Source organism: Momordica charantia (genome assembly GCF_013281855.1).
Source record: "Momordica charantia cultivar OHB3-1 chromosome 4 unlocalized genomic scaffold, Mcharantia_2.0 BLBB01000004.1, whole genome shotgun sequence".
In the NCBI taxonomy this organism is placed as follows: Eukaryota; Viridiplantae; Streptophyta; class Magnoliopsida; order Cucurbitales; family Cucurbitaceae; genus Momordica; species Momordica charantia.
Window position 1 is genome coordinate 18,621,616 of NW_028275162.1, and position 21,294 is coordinate 18,642,909.

Below are 21,294 nucleotides of genomic sequence, written 5' to 3' on the forward strand. Positions count from 1 at the left end.
GTTTAACATAAAGATATATACTAATAATTCACTACAGTTACTAGTTTAATACTTGCATGGCATCGAGAGACAATCAAGACGATAATCAAAAGTTTTTTACAGCATTCTCGAAGCCGTCAAGTTCAGAATCATACTACTTGGTACCCTGCAAAAGAGGGGGTCTTTAAATTAAACACAGATGCTTCTTTTTTCTCGACTGATTTTAATGCAGGTTTGAGAATCATTATAAGAGATCATAGAGGTCAAGTAATAGTTTCGGCTACAAAATACTTGGGGAATGTAGCATCCGTGGATGATGTTGAAGAGCTTGCAGCAGTGGAAGGCCTTCGTGTTGCGATGGAAATGGGAATTCGCCGATCCAATTGAAAACTGATTCTCTACATATCTACAACCTTTTTGCTCGGGATGAAGAAGATCTTTCAGAGGCGGGGTCGATTGTTGAGGATGCAAATTTTTTTTATGCAACAATTATGTTGCTCACCTTTTAGCGAAGCAGGCTCTTCAACTTTAGGAACAGTCCGTTTGGGTTAAGGCGTGGCCGGCGGATATCACGATGGCATTAGATTCAGAATGCCTTGATTTGCTTTTTTAATTTCGTTTTTGTTGTGATGTCTGTTTTGATTTCAAAAAAAAAAAAAAAAAAAAAAAACTTGCATAGCATGAGGCGAGTTCAAGCATTTTATGATATACAAAAGTGTCTCATAAACTATTGGTATTGGTTAAGGTTTATCGAGAGGCCCTCCAAAATAATAACTAATTCATTAGATCTAACTTCTAGAAGTAGTGAGACCAAGTCGAATCTGTTAAGAATCCCACGTTGAAATGAAAAAGAATCTTACAATAGTTTATCATAGATATGAGCTACTCTATCTTATTTCCAATTAGTTTTGAGATGTAATCCCATGAATATTGATATAGTATCAAAGTCCAAAACGCTCAAATGAGCAACCGATTCAAAAAGGGGATCCGGTTAAGATCGATGAGCCAAAAAAGTCATGATCTTGATGATAGGACCGAATCCTCAGCGGAAGCGATTTATCGCTTGTGTTTGATTTTTTTTTTTCTTTTTTTGAATTAGCAATTACATAGAACAAAAATACAGGGAAGAAAATACTCTTACCCTTGAAGAATTTTTCTTCTGTTAAATCAATAGATCTTCCCGACTATCCTCTAGACGTAAAGAACTTAGTTATGTAGGAACCTTCCTTTAAAGTATACAGGGAAAAATTTGAGAGAGAGTTCTTGGGATCGAAAAACAACCTAACATATAATATTTATGTGTTTTGTTTTTAACGAGAGGGGGAAGATAGAGAAGTGAGACTAACTTCCTACTCTCCACCTTACACCAAAACTACTGTGGTAGTTAATTAATTAATTAAATATATATATATATATATATATATATTTAGTTTAATAAATAAATCCCAGAGTTTTGACTAGGATTCGAAATCCGGATTTGGCACCTCTTTGCCCCGGCATCCCCTGCGACTTGGCCACACCACTGTCTAGTTCTGAGCTACTTAGGACCAACACGAGTCCCAACATGCTTTGTCCTCACTCATATGCTTCCTAATAAAGTAACTAAGAACGCTTAACTTTGGAGTTCTTACGATTGAGTTACCGAAAATGAAGGTGCACCTTATTAGTATAGGCAGTGACTATCAATTCTTTTAACCCTTTCTTGACCATTCTTCCATGATCTCAGGATCCCTCTCATTTAGATGTGGTATCGGTTCATTCATGTACCCTTAATCTCTAGTCAGAAGTCACATGAAGAGGTGTCAAATCCACATTCCAAATCCTACTCCGAAGCCTAGGCCTGGGGCATTACAAATATGAATCTAATTCACATTAAATTTCAACCTATAGTTTTAATATGAATCCAATTCACATAATTCTCTCATAATATAAAGTTTTTATAATGCATCATCATACATTATATTAATTGTATCATATACAATTAACTCAAAATTCCTTTAATAAATTTGTATATCTCAAATTATTTTCAAAACAAAATGTTCTTAACTATCTTTCACGAGCTAGTAGGGGGATCTAATGGACCTACAAACTAAAAGCTCCAAAGATACGAGATTATTTGATTAAACTCATTAATCATAATAATAAACATTCGTTAGCTGTTGGTCACTCTAATAAAGACCCACAACTGAACTCTTCTCAATGTAGAATGTTTATGTGTCCACGGATATTGATTATTGATGGCAAGTCAATCCTTCACGAGTGTTCGGAACCACAGATGGGTCAAATTACTGTTTTACCCCTGTGTTACATTTTGTACCTTAAATACCGCTAATCCTCTAATGAACAATCCGGTTATGGTCAAACCAATAACTGGAAGTCCGTTTCGGGCCAATGAGAGGGTGGAGCCCCTTGTTCTAGTCCCCTAAAGTCTAGAATGAGTGAATTCCTTCTTGTGTAGTTATGTTCCCATCCCCCTACTCAGTCTCATCCCAAAAATGGTAGGAATGTTGAGTCGGCGATTCAGGCCACTCTCACCCATACAAATTGAAAGACGAGCATTCACGGACAGGAGTCCATAACTCACTCAGAATTGATAATGAGTTGCCTGGTCCTCCCATGTGGCTCCTGGCTTGCTGGAGCCACACACATGGAAGTCGCAGCCATTTTAAATCGCGGTCATTAATCGTATCCAATGGCTGCGATTTCTCTACCATATTTTTTTTTAAATACTTTTGAAACTACATTATTTATGTTATTTAAAAAAAACATTATTTTTTAAAAATTTTGAAGTATGTATTTATTGCCAAATTTATCTATAAATAAGGTTAAAACAAGTAAAAATATTTCCTAAAAATTATATAGTTAAGTTAATTTTTGAAAAATTAAAATAAATGTTGGGATAATGGAGCCAAAACAGATGACCTGTGTCCTACGAGGACCCCAAGTACCCCGTCCGCTTTGGGCATAGCCTTCATGGCTTTACTTTTGGTTTCACCCAAAAGGTCTCATACCAATGAAGATAATTGTCCTCCTTTATATACCATGGATCGCCCTTTTCCCTAACCAATGTGAGAAATATATATATATATTAGCATAATATTTAAACCCTAATTTTAAATGGTGTAAACACCATCTACTCTTTTGAACATACAAGACATTCTTTTGAATTGATACATCATTGTCGTCTCTTTAATCTAATTGTTGCTGGCAATTTCAAGGCTAACTTTTTTTTTCTTTCAATTTATATGTTGTCATTACACATAGGTAATATGTTTTCTATTATTGTATCGCCTATTGATATCGTTTTTTCTCTTTAAATCATTAGTTTCAAGATTTTGTTCTTTTTATTTATATTATTTTTTTATTTTCATTTTGCAGTCTGCAAGTCTAAGGAAGTCGACTATTTGGAGGTTAATTGTCTAAGGTACATTTTCTTAACTTTACCTCATATATGATATTAATTTGAAGTTATTTTAAATATAATAGTTGGTAAAAATTAGGGTTAGAATATAATACTTTTATGTTTAAACTATTTTATACCTATAATTATTAGCGTTCTTATTTTATGTTTTTGCTTTTTATTTTATTTTTATTAATGTTCTTGTATATTTAATTTGAAATCTAAATGGAGAGGTACTATAAAAGAAAATTGATTGGGTCATCATCACCCTTGAAGAAAAGTAATAGTAGTTATTATAGATATCTTACGGAAGTAAATTTAGAAGAATTATCTGGTTCTAAGAACTAGAATTCTTGATTACAATTGTAGTTAGAGCATATTTACAAAAAGGACTTTGTCAGCCACAAAATCACACTCTTTCATTGAAGAAATTTGGGTCACAATCAAGATGATTTAATCCAGCTTAGTTTACTGAATATTCTAATTTATTGGAATATAGTATTTCGAAAGATGATGCCTTTTGTTTATGTTGCTATATATTTAAACCAGAAGTCGGAGAATAATCAAGAGGTGACCATTTTGTTGGTGAAGGATTTTCAAATTGGAAGAAAAAAGAGAAATTACATACTAATGTTAGAGGACCAAATAGTGTGCATAACCAAGCTTGGTGTAGATGTGAAGCTCTTTTGAAGCAAAAACAACACATCGAAACATTTATTAGTAAAATGTCTGACCAAGCAAGAATTGATTATCGAACTCGATTAGGTGCAACAATTGAGTGTGCTCGATTTTTGTTACAAGAAGGGCTTCCATTACGTGGGTATGATGAAAATGAAGATTAAAAAAATCGAGGAAATTTTCTTGAACTCTTATAGTGGCTATGCAACCACACTAAGGATATTGAAGATGTTGCTTTGAGAAATGTTCATAAGATGTTGTGAATTGTATTGTAGTGAAAATTTTTAATACAGTTATTTTCAATTTTGATTGATGAGTCGAAGGATATATCTTTGAAAGAGCATATGTCAATTGCGTTGAGATATGTGGACAAAGGACATGTGATTGAACGAATTGCTAGTATTGTACATGTTACTATTACAAATTCTCTATCGTTTAAGGAAGCTATTGATGGATTTTTTTTGAAACATGACTTAAGCATTGGTAGTTTGCAAGGATAAGGATATGATGGAGCAAGCAATATACATGGTGAATTTAATTGATTGAAAGCATGAATTTTGAAAGAAAATGAATGTGCATTTTACCCTTATTGTTTTTCTCATCGACTCCCATTAACTTTGGTAGCTATTGCACAAAATTATGTAGAGATCAGTGGTATTCTTTTGTTAGTTGTAAATGTGGTAAATGTTTTTAGAACATCAACAAAACGTCGAGATATTTTAAGAGAAAAACACAATGAATTCTCGAAGCTTTGGATAATGGTGAGATATCAATTGAGCGATGACTAAATAAAGAAACAATGATTAAACAACCAGGAGATACATGATAGGGATCACATTACAATACTCTAGTTAGATTTATTGTAATGTTTTCATCAATTGGTGATATACTCGAGACAGTTGTAGAGGATGGGTCAACTTCTGAATAAAAATATGAAGCAAAAGTTTTAATATATTCAATTCAAACATTTGATTTCATTTTTTCATATGCATCTTATGAAAGTTATATTGGGAAGCATAAATGAATTGTCCTCAAGCACTGCAGAGAAAATATCAAGATATTGTGAATGAAATCAATTTTGTTAGGATTTGTAAAGAAAGATTACAAACAATGAGAGAATCGGGTTGGAATTCAATGCTCGATCAAGTTTCTAATTTTTGTGATAAGCATGATATTGAGAGATGGATGGTATGTTTTCAATTCGATGGAGGAAAAGACGAAAATCTCAGCCAATCACAAATATGCACATTTACCATGTTGAGGTTTTTTACACGATCATGGATATGCAACTTCAAGAGCTGAATAATCGTTTTACTGAAATAAGTACTGATTTGTTTTATTGTGTAGTATGTCTGAATCTTAGCAACTCATTTGATACTTTTGAAAGACAAAAAATAAATTTTCTCACCTAATTTTATCGTAGAGATTTTTCAATTACTGATCTTATTGTTCTTGAGGGCCAACTTCAAAATTACGTCATTGATATGCGTTCAAATCTTATGTTTGTTGAACTAACAAATATTAGTGATATTGCGCCAAACATGGTGATGACAGCTAAAGATAAAGTCTATAATCAATTTATTGGTGGTACACATTAGCATTAGTCTTACCAGTTGCAACAGCTATCGTGGAGAAAACATTTGCTGCTATAAGTATTGTAAAGACACAATTGCGTAATCGGATGGGAGACCAGTGAATGAATGATAGTCTTATCACATACATTGAGAAAGATTTATTTGATAAAATAGATAATGAAGATATTATGCAGTGATTTCATAATATGAAAACTCGTAGAGGACAATTGTGATCATGTATTAAAATATAGTTCATTTCATTTATGATTTTTCAGAATTACTTATTTGTTAAGGCCCCCTCAACAAAATTTCTGGATCTGCCACTGATACCACAGGTATGGTCCTATAACTTACCATGGTTAAAGATGATGTGCTTTGCGATGTTGTACATATGCATGCTGGTGATTTTTTCCTAGGAAGACCGTGGCAATTTAAGAGAAATTTTTCTTATGATGGTTTTCTCAATCGATATTCTTTTACTTTTAATAGAAACAAAACCACATTAGTACCACTTTATCCACAATAAGTGCATATTGATCAACTTAAATTGCAGGAAAGAAAGTTTGAGTCGAATAAAAAGGAAGTTATTAGATTCCAAAATGAAGAAAAGAAAAAGGCTACCAATAAAGGTAAGAAAGCTATGAACCTCAAGTCTAGAAAAGAAGATATTGAACGAGATTTAGGTGTCATTCAATTACTACTTTTATATTTGTATGAAGATAATAATCTCCTGATCCAAGAGGGTAGTGTTTTTGTTGAGCTTTTACAAGATTTTCTAGAAGTGCTACCCAAGGAGATGCCTAAGAAGTTACCATTGTTGAGAAGAAGAATTGAAGATGAAGAAAATGAGCAAGAAGCAAGCTCATCCGAAAAGAAAAATCAAGGACTTCAAGAATATCAAGTAGTCAAACCACTTGTGGAGGCAAAAAACGAAGAAACTACGAAATCCTTAAAGGAGTCAAAAAGGAAAACGAAGTTTTAACACTTCAATAAGGTAGGGGTCCAACTATTGAAGCTTATCATTGGACTAACTTTATGCGTTTGAAGGTAGGCAACCAACTTCATTCAAAGACGAATCATCTCAAAGAATGATGAGATGATATTATCATGACCCCAAAACTCCAAGAGTCCACCTACTTCAAAGAGTAAAGATCAAGTGGAGAGGACTTGTAAAAAGAGGAAAATTTATTAGACCTACAATCATATATTACAAATACTTAAAAATTAAGAAGTACATTGAGGTTCAAGAAAAAGTTCAAGTAGCCAATAAAAACAACTATGTCAAGACCAATTGCATGCATGATGAACAATAATCGTTCATCATTGCATGCACACGCCCAGTTGCATGCCCAACACGACCTACCCTTGTACGCTAACTTCACAAGTACAGACCCCATACACACACCAACGCCCATGACCACGCCAACGTTCAACCCTTCACACGCTCATGGCAACCCTACTGTACACCTTTTGTCACCATACCTCTACGTTCACGTCATGTCGCACCTATACTAGCCTTACCAATACATCTCCACTATCAGACACATACACTCATGAGCACACACCTCTACCTACGCACGTCCTTGCCCGCATGCATCTTCACTCATATCCATCACCACATCCAGCACTAATGCCACTAACCCATATGCATGCCTACACCTCGCCAACACCCATGCAGTCTTACCCTACGTGCGCCCTTCTCTACCCTACAACCCATGTCTGCCAACGCATCCATGACGGAAAACATTTTCCTTATTTGTTTGAACACTCTTGATATTGTCTTAGATTTTGCCTTTAATTTTCATAATCATTTTCTTTATTAGTTTTAGGCAATTACTTTTTAGACGAGAGAAGTATTATGTTAGATTTATTTTCTTTCCTTTGGTTTTAGGATTTTAATATTGTCTTATTTTCCCTTAAATTGGTCAATGAATTTAGTCTATAAATAGGTCCATTTGTAGTCTTTTCAAGATAGTTTTGAAGTCGATTTTGAATAAAAGTTAAAGAGGTTTTTATTTCCTCTACCAAGTGCAAAACCTCCCGGTGTATTCCTTTGTGTGGTGTAGCTTATGATGCATTATAGAGAAACATTCAGGTTTTGTTGGTCATCAAACTTATTAAGTGTTTTGACGTTGAGTGTAGTGAATATTCTGTCTAATCTTGACATTTGACCATCTAAAGGTAACTCATCTAGCTTTTATCCTTTTGAGTTGAACCACTTATATGATTGAGCTCTGATGGCTCGTGACTTAATTGTCCATACACTTGAGTTCTCGCATATTAACATACAATGAAGTAAGTATTTTACTACTTTTTAATTTTCATCCCTTGGTTAACATGTATATATGCTACACTTTGCTATTTTTATAAAGGCATTGTCTAAACTAAAAGGTATATAATTAATGTTTTAATTACTTATAGGGTGTATAAATTGAGTTTGAGTATTGAAGTTATAGATCTGTTAAAATAGAGATATATATTAAATATCTTGTAATTTGTTAGATATTAATAAGTTAAATATCAGAATGTTTTTAATGTTATGAAATAAGATGTAAGAGTATATATATTATAATCTTCTTTTTTTTTATGGTATTTATCATTTAGTTTGGTATGTTTAGGAGGAGTTATTTGTTGATAGGGTGTGTCTTGTATAGTTACGATAACATACCTATACTGATTATGTTAGTTTTGTCTTTTTTAATATTATGATTTGCAAAAATTGAAGTACTAAGTTAAATAATTTTTAGTTTACCTATATATGAGTGTTTATTGAATATATTATATTATTGTTTGATATTTCTTATATTTAACATTTAGGATAAAATACACTTTTGGTCCCTAAGTTTTGAACTAAATACCTATTTGGCCCCTAAAGTTCAAAAAATGACAATTTAGTCTCTGTCGTTTGAGAAATGGGTCTAAATAGTCATCAAGATCATTTTACCGTTAGTTGACTAACGAAAAAATGATGTGGCATAGTGAAGGTTGCAATTTTTAAACGATGTGGCAGCTTTTACTAGTTTTATATTAGTTTCAGGTTTTTTTTATTATTTGTTCATTTAATTTTTCTTTTCCCTCTCCTTTCTCCTCATCCATTCTTTTCTTCCCTTCTTCCTCCTTGCCATCTTCTCGTGCTTGTCACGCACCCCGCAAGAGCCATCTTTCTCTGCAATTTTGTTTTGGTGGTGACTCATTGGCTTTAACATTTGGTCTATTTCTTTAACTCTATCTCTGTTCTGAATAACTTTAAATTTGTTACCTCACCAATGCTCGGGGAAGCTCCAGTGATGAGAATGATCTTTCGGACAATATTTTCACTGAAGAGAGCAAAAACGATTGATAGTGGATTTAAAAGTCAAGAAGTAAGGCAACAATAGAAGAAATAACGAAAGGAAGGTGAAAGGTGGAGCCACTAAATTGAGGAAGTTGGGAAGGATGATCATTGTCATGGTTAACTATTCTCTATTTTTCCCTCATAAAGCAGAGCATATATAATCTGAAAAGATAATTAATTCATTGAGATTATATAGCTAAATAATTGAGAATAATGTAGGAAAGTAAAAAGAAAGTGGTGGAAATTGCCAAAAACTGCATGAGCATAAATACGTTCTTAGGAGACAAAATACCCTAAACACTTGTGTCCTTACTTTTTACGGATGAGAATCATAACTTTATAGTCTTATGTTTTTCAGAAGTTGTGTTCCATGATCCAATATAGGTAAAAACCTATGTCGGTGCTTCCTTTGACATGATTCATCAAATGTGGTTGTGTCTGCTTCATATGCATCCGCAGTGAGTAAGCTCGAGATGTAAATTGCAGCTTGCCAATATGTCATTACTGAAACGAGCAAGGTTTTGAAAGTGAGGGTTTTGAATTTCAGTTTCAGCCTTTTTTCTCCTATTTTCCTATGCAGATTTCTATATAAGTGGATTCTTGGACTTGTACATAGTAGAAGATTTTGACAATGACTCATTTAACTTTGTACACAGTAGAAGATTTTGGCAATAACTCATTTAACTTCATCTCCATATAAGATTTTGACAAATAAATATGGCTCTAGTAGTGTTCGTTATAAGCACAAGAAGATGCTGAAGAACAAAGGAGGATGGATGAAGAGAGGGGAGATGGAAGAGAAAAATAAAATGAAAAAGTCATATGCCTAAACTAATATAAAACTAATAAAAGTTGTCACCTCATTTAAAAATTGTCACCTTAACTATGCCACATCATTTTTTGCGTTAGTCAAATAACGGTAAAATGATCTTGAGGACTATTTAGAATCATGTCTCAAACTTTAGGGATTAAAGTGTCACTTTTTGAACTTCAAATATCAAATAGGCACTTAGTTCAAAACTCATGGACCAAAAATGTATTTTATCCTAACATTTTACATGGTAAAGTTGTGTAACTATAGTGTATATTTATTTATTTTCATTTATAAGCAATCCTATCAATAACGAAAATTACAGGTAATTGATAAGATTAAATAGTTTGAATAGTTCCAAATCAAAGCGTTACGTGTCATCTGTGGGATATCTTTCAAATACCTTATGCTCATGCATACATTGTATTAACACAAAAGCATTTGCCTACCAAAGATTACGTCTCACCATACTATTCCAACAAGTATATATGTCCTATTTAGAGTAGATGCATCCACCATGTATTAGGTAACCAATCAAATTGGAATATTCCAAAAGATGTTAAGAGCATAAACATTTTGCCACCAAATGTAAAATATTCTATTGGTAGACCCAAGAAAATGAGAATTTCCTTCGTAAATGGAATTTAAGAAGCGTGTTAAATGTGGTCATTGTGGAAGATATGGTCACAATAAAAAATCATGCAATTTTTCCTTGCACAATCGAAAGATATGCAAATTTTCCCTTACCCATTTTTTGTATACAATTAAAACATTATTGTTGTTACTTTATATTATAATGTTAACTATTTCTTAAATATTATATATATAAATCTCAATTATAATTTATATGATATATACCATTGTGCTTCTTAACATTTAATTCACTATTAAAAATGGTAATTCACTATATACATAAAAATAACACCATTGAGAATATAAGCCAACATCATAATTTGAAGAAATATATACAGACAAAAAACTGAATAATATATCTTTATTATAAAACATCATTACATATTTTGATGAGGTTATATATATTATAGTCTATAACTATCATTCAATATATATCTTATTAAATGTAAAAACGTAACTTTTTGAATAAATTATGGCATATTTCAAAAGACAAAATTGTAAATGTTTTATTGAATATAATACGTTCTTTCGAAACATGATTTAATCACTTATACCTGAACTATAAATTATATATGACATATATATTGTTGTAATATATGACATATATATTATTGTTTCTCTTAATGTAATCATAACTCTCTAACTATATATCATATATACCATCTTCATCTTAAAAGGAACATAAACTATTAAGTATAAATTATATATATGTTGTTGAACTACTTTGCGTGCTTGAATAGATCAGTTTTAACTTGCAGAAATTTATGATTGTAAACAATCTAATCCAATCATCAAAGTACCACCATATCATAACCATCAACTTGGTAATAATTGTAACGCCCTGCGTTACTCAGGTTAGATTACCCTCGAGTCTTGGGGTTCTTTTCTTAGAAATTATTTTAATCTAATTTAATTGTTCTATTTTATTTTATTTCGAGCTGCTGTGGTATTTGTTGTGAGTTATTGGCTTGTATGTACGTATTTAATTATTGTTTAACAAAGAGTTTGTTTTCTTTGGCAATTGTCCTGGGTCGTTGGGCCGATTGCTTACTTCTATTATTGGAGATAATTAAGTTTAGGGATGTTAGGACTAGGATTCTAATCTTTTAAGTTCATGGGCCTTGTTTTGTTTTAACAAAAATATTGGTTAAGTGGGTCTTCTTCTTTTTTAAAAAAAAAAAAAAACAAAAGAGAAAAGATAGTGGAAAACCCTAACCCCCAAATCACTTTGTCGTGAACCCCTAGCCCTCGTGCTCTTCTTCTTCTTCTTCTTCGAAAGACCATTCGTGCCCTCACCTTCCGACGTCGGCGACTCCATCCCACAGTGACGCGTTCCCAAATTCCGGCGGGCCGTGGTACGTCCCCATTTCCGACGAGCAGCAGCGAGCAGCGCACTACACAATTATCGGCAGCGGAGGCGACGATTCTGCTACAGGTGGGTGCGGGTTGCGAGGCGTTGGTCTGGCGGCGTTGATTTGTGGTGGTTGGTGACCGCGAGTGTTGTCTTTCCACGGCGCAGAGTAGCGTTGCTCCCTTCGGTGTGTTTTCTCCTTGCGACAACCATGCATACAGCATCATTTGTGACGTTCGGCATCTACCCATAATCGTTTGAAGACCGTTTTACATAACCCACGCCTATTCGAGTTAGATTCAAACTACTCACACCTAAAAGAAGTCAGTTCGACGGTAACAGACCTTTCAAATCCCTTTGGGATCATGTTCGTTTGGTAGAAGCTTTGTTGTAACTATTGTTTGGTTTGTTTTTGTTGCTTCGGTATTGAATCGACGCAAGATTTAGGAGCGTACCAGTGTGTAAGTAGTACCAGAGGTGTGTGTGTGAGTGATTGTATACTGATCATATTGAATAAATCCTTGCGTTGTTGTTTTCACTACTCTAAATTTGTATGTCTGCTTTCATTAATCCTGTCCGGTTTTGTGTCTTGTTGTGCTTGAATCTGTAAAATGATCCTATTATACTTGTTAATGTTGGACTCGATTTTGCTTAATTGTTGACTGCTGTTGCTGAGCTATATTAGTGGTGGTTAGCTAGAATGTTGTGAAGCATTTGTTGGATCTTATGTTTTCTGAGTGTGACTGCTGTGTCGATTTTCTTGGGTATGTTGGACGATCCTTTATGGCTATCCCTAGTTTAGTAATATGTACAGGTTTGCTGTGGATTTGTTTTGGAATGAACTATGGAAATAATGCATGCATTATACTTGTCGATTGGAATATGTTGGTCTTGCTTCATCTGTTAGCATGGTAAAAAGTGTGGTGTTTTGCTAAACATGTGAGTAGAATGCCTGATGTTATGGAAAGACTGATTGTGGTCGCTATTGACTAGTTATAAGCATGTTGCATTTTCCTTGTTGTGGAGATTGTTGTGACTAGCATGATGTGATATCTTGTGCTAGAACCCTTGTTGAAAACTAGGAGTGGAATGTCAGTGTTGGTTTGTTACGAAAAGGATGTTGGATGGGTGTTAGGGTCCCGTGAGTAAAAGTTCGGGGGCTGATACGTCACTATTGGGTGTCGATGCTTCGAATACAAAAGGTCGGGGGTCGATACACCAGTCTTGGTAGAGAGGAGTGTCGAGACTCAGGGTACAAAGGGTCAGGGGTCGGCATGATGAGTTTATTTGATGATGAGTATTGAGTCTATACGTGGTGGTGGTCAAGAACTAATACGTTGAGTTGTCGTCGGGGCCTTGGGGATAAATGCCAAAGGCCGATGCACAGTTCAAGGTCTTGGGAATAAATGGCAAGGTCAAACACCAAGTTTCCATAGAGGAGTGTCGGGGTCTTAGGGATAAATGTCAAGGGCCGATACGACTCGAGGAGTTAGACTTGGAGGACTAACATGGAGTGGTGGTTATGAGCAATAGTTCAAGACCTTGGGGATAAATGACAAGGTCTAACGCCAAGCTTCGGTAGAGAGATGTCGATACCTTGGGGATAAATGTTAAGGGTCGATACGCCTCGAAGAGTTAGACTTGGACTACTAACTCAGGGTTTAGAGCAAGTGGTAGCTCGAGGGAGTTAGAGGCTAGTGGGTCGTATGATCAAAGTCACGAGAGTCCTGGAGTTTGGATGTGTGTGTAGAAATGTTAATTTACGGTTATAAAATTCTTGATGTTTGATTATCTAATTATTGTGTTTAATGTCGCTGTGATTGTGAGTATACTGTTTGGTGAATAGTTAGTGAGGGCTACTTATGGAGTATTTTATGTACTCACCCCCTACTTTAATTGTTTCAGGTGTAAACAGGACCCTTGACCGTGGTGATGACATGGAGGAGGTTTGACCGAAGAGGGACCACTAGCTGCGTTTTTTGTCTAGGATAGCTGAATTGTAGTTTCATTGCTTGGAGCGTTAGAGACTTATTGTTAGTGGTGTACTAGATATTGGTTGACTCACGGAACGTTTTTCTTTATTTCATTCTTTTTGGGCGAGTTGTTGTTTGTTTTTGCCATACTTATTATTTGAACCTCTGGTGTATTTTGGATTGTTGGACCGAATGACTGTTCTCTTTTTCTTATTGGATTACTAGCCACTGAGGCAAACATGCGTTCTTAGGATTTGGTTGTGACAGTAAACCCACGGTTGTTATTAAAATAAGTGCTTCATGTCTTTTTGTTGGAGAAGAGCTGAATAGGGTAGGTGATAGCGTTACCTCGATATTTCATGTCGAAATTTCGGGGACATTCCACTTTATGTTTCCTTTAATGGAAAAAGGGTGAATAGATAATATGGCAACGTTACCCCATTCTTCGTGGTGAAATTCGGGGGGCTTTACAATAATAGTCATCAATGAATTACCTCGATATCATAACCATCAATATGAAGGTCTTCCCTCGCGGCTGACCTAAAAGTCTTCCCTAAAAGCCAACGTGAAGATCTTCCTTGAAGGACAACTTGAAGGTTTTTCCTAAAGGTCGATCTGAAGGTCTCCCATGGTTGCCAACTTGATGGTCTCCCCTAATGGTTGACTTGAAGACATTCCCTAGTAGCAAACCTGAAGATCTTCCCTGAGAACCGACCTCATAAAGGTCTTTCCTGAAGGCCGACATGAAGGTTATCCTTAGTGGCCGACTCGATGGTCTACCCTAAAGATCATTCAAGGGAGAAACAACCTTCCATACTTAGCCAAATTCCAGATGACAAGCGTATGAATTGGAATAGCTGCCGACCTTGGTCTCGACATGCTGAACCTCTGGTCGGATACTCGAACCTAAATAGGGTGAAGGGATAGAATTCCACAGCGGAAGCGTGTGAACGTGTGTTCTTCGATCTTGTTTTGGAGTTCCAACAAAGAAAAGATGTAAGCATGATTAAAAAGTAGTGAAAAATACCTTTGAAGACACTTCTTCATGTAGACACCAACGCCACCAAAAGGCCTTTCTCGCTATCCTCTAAATGTTAAGAACTCGGTTTGTGGGAACCGTTTTAAACTGAAAGGGAGATTGAGAAATCGAGAGAGCGATTTTTCGTAAGAGTTTTAGAAACTCATTCGACCGACAACAAAAATGGAGGAGAACCTTCCTTTTATAAGGGAGGAAGAGTGAGGGGGAAGTCCCCACTTCCCACCATTAATGATGGGTAGTGGAAAGTTTCCTCTTTTTTTCTTTTTTAATTTAATTAAAACAAATTCAATTAAATTAATAATTAACTAAATTAAATTAATTAATTACAAAAAGAATTATTAATTAAATTAAATTAAATCTAATTTAATTTAACCAAATGAACATAACTCATTAATTTAATTAATTTAATTTAATTAAATTAAACTTAAATTAATCAACAATCAAATTCTAATATCCATCTCTCTCATTATTTTGAATGCAATTCAAAATTAACTTTATCTCATAATGTATCAACATACAATTAATTTTAATTCCCTTTAACAAATTTGAACAATTCAAATTCTGTTCAAGACTAAATGTTCTTAACTATCTTTTACGAGATAGCAAGAAGACCTAATAGACCCATAGATTAGAAGCTCTAATGATATGAGATTAATTGATTAAACTCATTAACCATATTAATCAACATTTGTTAACTGTTGGTCACTCCACTAAAGACTCACAGCTACACTCTTCTCACTGTAGAATATTTTGCGTCAATGGGCTTTGACCATTAGCGGTAAGTCAATCATTCACAAATGTTCGTAATCACAGTTGGATCAAATTATAGTTTTATTCCTTTGTTACATCTTAGACCTTAAGTACCGCTAATTCTCTAATGAACAACCCAGTTATGGTCCGACCAATAATCGAAAGTCCCTCTCGAGCCTGTGAGGGGTGGGTGCCCTTGTTCAAGTCTCGGAGTCGGCACTTAAGAGAATACTCATCTACTTAGCCTAAAGTCGGGAAGGAGTGAATTCCATCTTGTGTTGTTGTGTTCCTAGCTCCCTACTCGGTCTCGTCCCTAAAATGATAGGAATATTGAGTCGGCAACTCGGGCCACTCTCACCCATACAAATTCAAAGGACGAGTCCTATCAGGCTGGAATCCATAACTCATTCAGGATTGAGATCAAGTTACCTATTGATCCTATTGAAATATTAATCAATTAGCTAATGGTGTTACAGCTAAGGATAAACTATTTCGCGGTTCGGTCTTATACAAAGTCATTGTATAGGATACTCCCACTTGCATGTCTCCACACGAGTGACCTCAAGTCATTTGTAACTATTACAAAGTGGGTCGTATCCATAGTGTTACTAGGATAAGATACCCAACTTTACCCATATACTATAGACCCTTTAGGTTATTACTCGAACATTATCCACCTGCATATCGAAGATATACTGTATATAGATACACTGTATATTAAATATATATTGTGTATCTGTTATATACTGTTCCAATTACGTGACATAACCTCGGATGTTAGTTTTTTGGATTTTGGTTAATGGAATTCTAAGAGAAAGTTCAATTACAACTTTATTGAATGAATATTTGTTTTATGTTTACAAACCTCAAGTTTAGAGTATAAAATTCAACATAGGGCACTTCACTCTTTAGTCAGGTATTTTATTCTAGCTCGGTCTCCATACTAAGGTCAGACTCAAAACTGACTTGAGCGTCGGAGTGTTTGTTCCCTTGTGCAGGTCTTTTCTCGCCAAGTGGTCTTCCAACTCATTCCAGACACTTCAGCTCATTCCAGTTAGCCTACCTTGACCTATTAAGCTAGTCATTCCTTCCGAAGGACACTCATGCTCTCCCAATGATCATCTGGACTAGGTCATACCTCACTCACTTTTTTGCATAAATACATTACATTTTAACTACAGTTGATGCATTAAGTTAAAGGTTGGAGAATCAAAATCTTGAGTAGTAAAAGATTTGTATGATTTCTTTTTTTCTGCTGAATGGAAATTTGAAGTGAACGATAAATGTATAACCTTAGAAATCAATACAGTTCTATGTTTGTTACATCTTAATTGTGGATCTTCCTTTAAATTTTCAATTCTTTTGATAATTACTTTACCTTTATTTCCAAATAGCCACGTCCCTCTCAATTGCATATTATTAATGAAATTTAAAATAAGCCACACCAAAATTGCATATATATATATAGATACATACATAATAATGCTTACATAATGAAATCATTAATTTTATTATTCTATATTTTTTTCTCACTGCATAAAACAGAGTACATGCACCATATACAAAAAATATACAATATCAGTAATGGAAAAATATTCAAGACAATGTAATCTGTCCATAAAATTGATAAATGAACTACCACAATTATACTTCAGAACTCTCTTATTCAAGGTGAACCCCCCACAACTATAATAAAAATAACCTCAATAACTAGATGATAAACCAACACCAAGAAAGTTAAACAGATTTTTGTTTTGAAAGATGATCAATGATCAAGAATGAAGGAGGACTTGTTCCTAGATTCAAGATTTTTCGAACTCTCCAGAACCTAATCTATCAAACTAGATTGAAAGTTCTAAACATGCATTCTAAACACAAAAATACAAAGGAAGCTTAAAGCTTGAGAGAGACTAAACTCAATCTGAAATTTCATTCATCAAATGTTGTCCTTCATGGCAAAGCTTACATCCCTATTTATATTAATTGAAAAGGCACCGCCCTTGGCTAACTAGTCTAAATTGAGCTTATACCTTTTCAAATTCATACATGAACCTCCTTAAATGCAAATACATAAATTTGAATGGTACATAATATATCAGGATGAGAATGAATCTGAATTTTTAGATACATTAAACTTCTTTTATGAAAATGTGTCATGTGCATCTTTAATGGATGCAATTATTCACCAGGTGTGAACACCTTAGCTTGGATATTCATATAGAAAACATATAATATATTATTTAACATTACAACATATGTGTAGCATATACCTCATATATACTCAAATTCAGTAACTTTAAATCATATAATAGCACTATACACTATCCAAAAAACACCAAAATGATACAGAACTTCAATATTGAATTTCCTCCATTTCTAAACTCTCTAACCACCTCTTTCTTCAATTTCTTTTATGGAATAAGAATAAGAATAAGAATAAACATGACAATGACAAGCCTCTTAGTTGAGCAAGTAAACTTAGTCAATCTACTTGAAAAAAAGTAAGAAGCTTAATTATTGATAAGAAGAAGCGTTATATTATTCATTCTCATTAACTGCTCCTGTACAAAAAAATCAGGTACAAATCTGAATCATAAGATGAAAAAGAAGTAAATCTAATCTTAGAGAGAAATTTGATTGTTTAGTAATGATATTTTTAAATCAAAACCAAATATTTATATCATATAACAAATTACAAGTATCATTTACTCAAAATATATTTTACTTCAATAAAATAATGTTAAGTATTCAAGGTAACATAATATACCTTTTTAACCTGTGCATTCTTTTCAATTACTTTTTACCTGTGCATTCTTTTCGATTTGATCCACCTCGTCTATGAAATTGTTGCACACAACTTCTTCTTCCAAGCAATTTGTTTTCTATCATACATTTTTAAAATATGCATATATTAATATACATATGACCATAAGTAGTCAATAAGTTAAACATACTGACAATTAGAGTCTACATAATATAATCGTCATTTTTAGATACTCGCATTATTACATTCATGCACCACCCATTCAAACTCTATCCTTCAGTTTTCTTGCTAATATCTACACAACCACCATCCATTGATTTATCTCACCATTTCCACCAACTCTCTCCCAGCCCCACTGCAATTGCCTCCAAATCCTCGATATTAATTTGCTCAACCACCAATTTCTTGATACTTTCTACCTATGATAACAGTATATAAAGCTTCAAGAGTTGCAAGGTGAAATAGTGATTATCTTATAGTGCATCTAGTGGGAGAAGTACACCTTTGTGGACCCGTCTATTTTCGATGGTTGTATCCTTTTAAATGATACATGAAAGTTAAAAGGTTACATGGGAAACCAAAATCGACTGGAAGAGTGTATTGGAGAATGTTATATTGTAGAAGAAGTTGTAGAAATTTGATGTGAATTTTTATCTAGGATGGATCCAATTGGATGGTTTCAAACGAAAAAAGTGAAGGTTTGGAAATAAGGTCGCTATCAGCTGTCTCATATTAGACCAAAAAAATAAAAATTGGATCAAACTCACTTGTATGTTCCAGAGAACATGTGTAATGTGTTTCCATTTATAGAATACGTATACACTTGTATTCATTCTTGAAAACTGAATTATAATGTGTTTATTTATTTGAATGATAAAATGTGATACATTATCGGGAATAGACAACACATGAAGGTTTTTTTTTAAACAATTAATAGAAATATTTTGAAGAATGCAAAATGGTTACCAGATGAGTACAATCATAAATTCATTTTTTGGCTACATGAACGGGTAACATTTTATTAATATATTTTAAGACGAATGAATTTATTTTATCTAGACTTTAATTTTGAATTGTTTGTAGAGGTTGCACTTGCACTTAAAATTTCAAACAACTCTATCTCAACTACTTTAAGATAGTTATGTAATAATCATCGTCCAGATGTTCCCACATATGTTGGTTATATGATTGATGGTCGTTGCTATCACATGAAAGAACTTGACCAAATAAGAGATATCTAAAATAGTGGTGTTAAGTTAGTTGCCAAAACTATTGAAGTTGCTAGCGCTAAAAATAAAGTCTTATTATTTCAAACATGACATTTTATGAAGTAATTTAAGAAATATGAGAGCTTGATTATTATGATTTTAGGTTTGTATTATTGAAATGTGATTGGATTGACAACAATAAGGGTTTTAAGGTCGATGAACTTTGTTTTACAACCGTAAACTTGAATTAAATTGGACACAAATTTGATCCTTTCATTTTAGCATGGCAAGCAACTCACGTATTTTATGTTAGTAGCCCCATTAATCCAAGTTGGTCAGCAGTGCTCACACCTCTACAACGAGATGTTGAAGATGAATCTAATGTTGATGAATTGAGAGATAAAATAATGGATTGCTACGAGTTATGGAAATAAATGTCTAATATTGATACACTTAATGATATGGATGGAGATACATATACATATACACACACACACACACACACACATATATATATATATATGCAAGAAGTGATCGCGATGGTACATGGATTGATAACTGATATTCTAAATGGGTATTGTTGGGTACTCTATCCTAAAACTCATAGTTTTTAAACAATGAACATTAATGTGAGGTTATTCAGACAAATGTTGTTAAATGAAAGTGAATTTGTTTTTTTTTAATAAATCCAATAAACTACGAACCTTTGGCTATTATAATGAGTACTTGGACTTTATGTGGAGACATAAATTGGATCAAGTTCAAGTAAATAGCCTAAATAGTCTATAGTACATGGATCAAGTTGGGTACTTTTTCCTGGAGACACTATTGAATACGACCCGCTTTATGATTGTTACAAATGTTGTAAGGTGTCATAAACGAAGTGATCCTGATCCGTTCGTGTAGAAACATGTGAGCGGGGGTGTTCTACACAATCAGATTGTGTAAGGTTGACCCTGAAATAATCACTGTTACGTATTAACACCGTTTACGGATAACACTGATTATTTTCGTTTATCGATGACCTAAATAACTTGATCTAAATCCTGAGCCATCTATCAACTCTTATTTATTCAGGATTCTCCCTTGAGTTGCATAGGTGAGAGTAAGCTCATCAGCGCTGCTCAATATGCCTCCCATTTCAGGGATAAGACTGGGTAGATAGCTGGAGACATAGAATTAGCAAGACGGAATTCACTCCTACCCGATTTAGGGATAATAGAGAGGTTGTTCCCTTAAGGGCTGATCCCGGGTCTTGAACAAGGGGCCCGATCCTCTCACTGGCCCGAGAGGAATTGAATTTAGTGATTTGATCCTAAATCAATTGTTCATTAGAGGGATAGTGGTACTTAAGGAGAAAAGATGTAACTCAGGGGTAAAACGGTTTTTTTTTACCTAGTTGAGGTTACGAACGGCCTGTGAAGGATCAACTTACCGATGACGGTTATATCGAATGGACACAGATATATCTACAGTGAGGGGAGTGCATCGACAGGTTATAGTGGACAGTCCTGTTAGTTAACGAATGTTAATTAATTAAGTTAAAGAGTTTGACCGGTTAGTCTCGAATCGTTGGAGCCTAATCTATAGGTCCAACGGGTCTCCATGCTAGCTCATAAAGGATAAAATTGATGAACTAGGTGAAGTAAGAATTTGAAGTGTTCAAATTTCGGTTTTTAAGGGAATATTGTATTTTATATGAGATATAATATATAATCTAATTGACATTTAATTATTATGGAGAGTATGACTTATTTAAATTAGTTTTAAATAAGTTCAAAGCATGAGGCTAATGCTTAC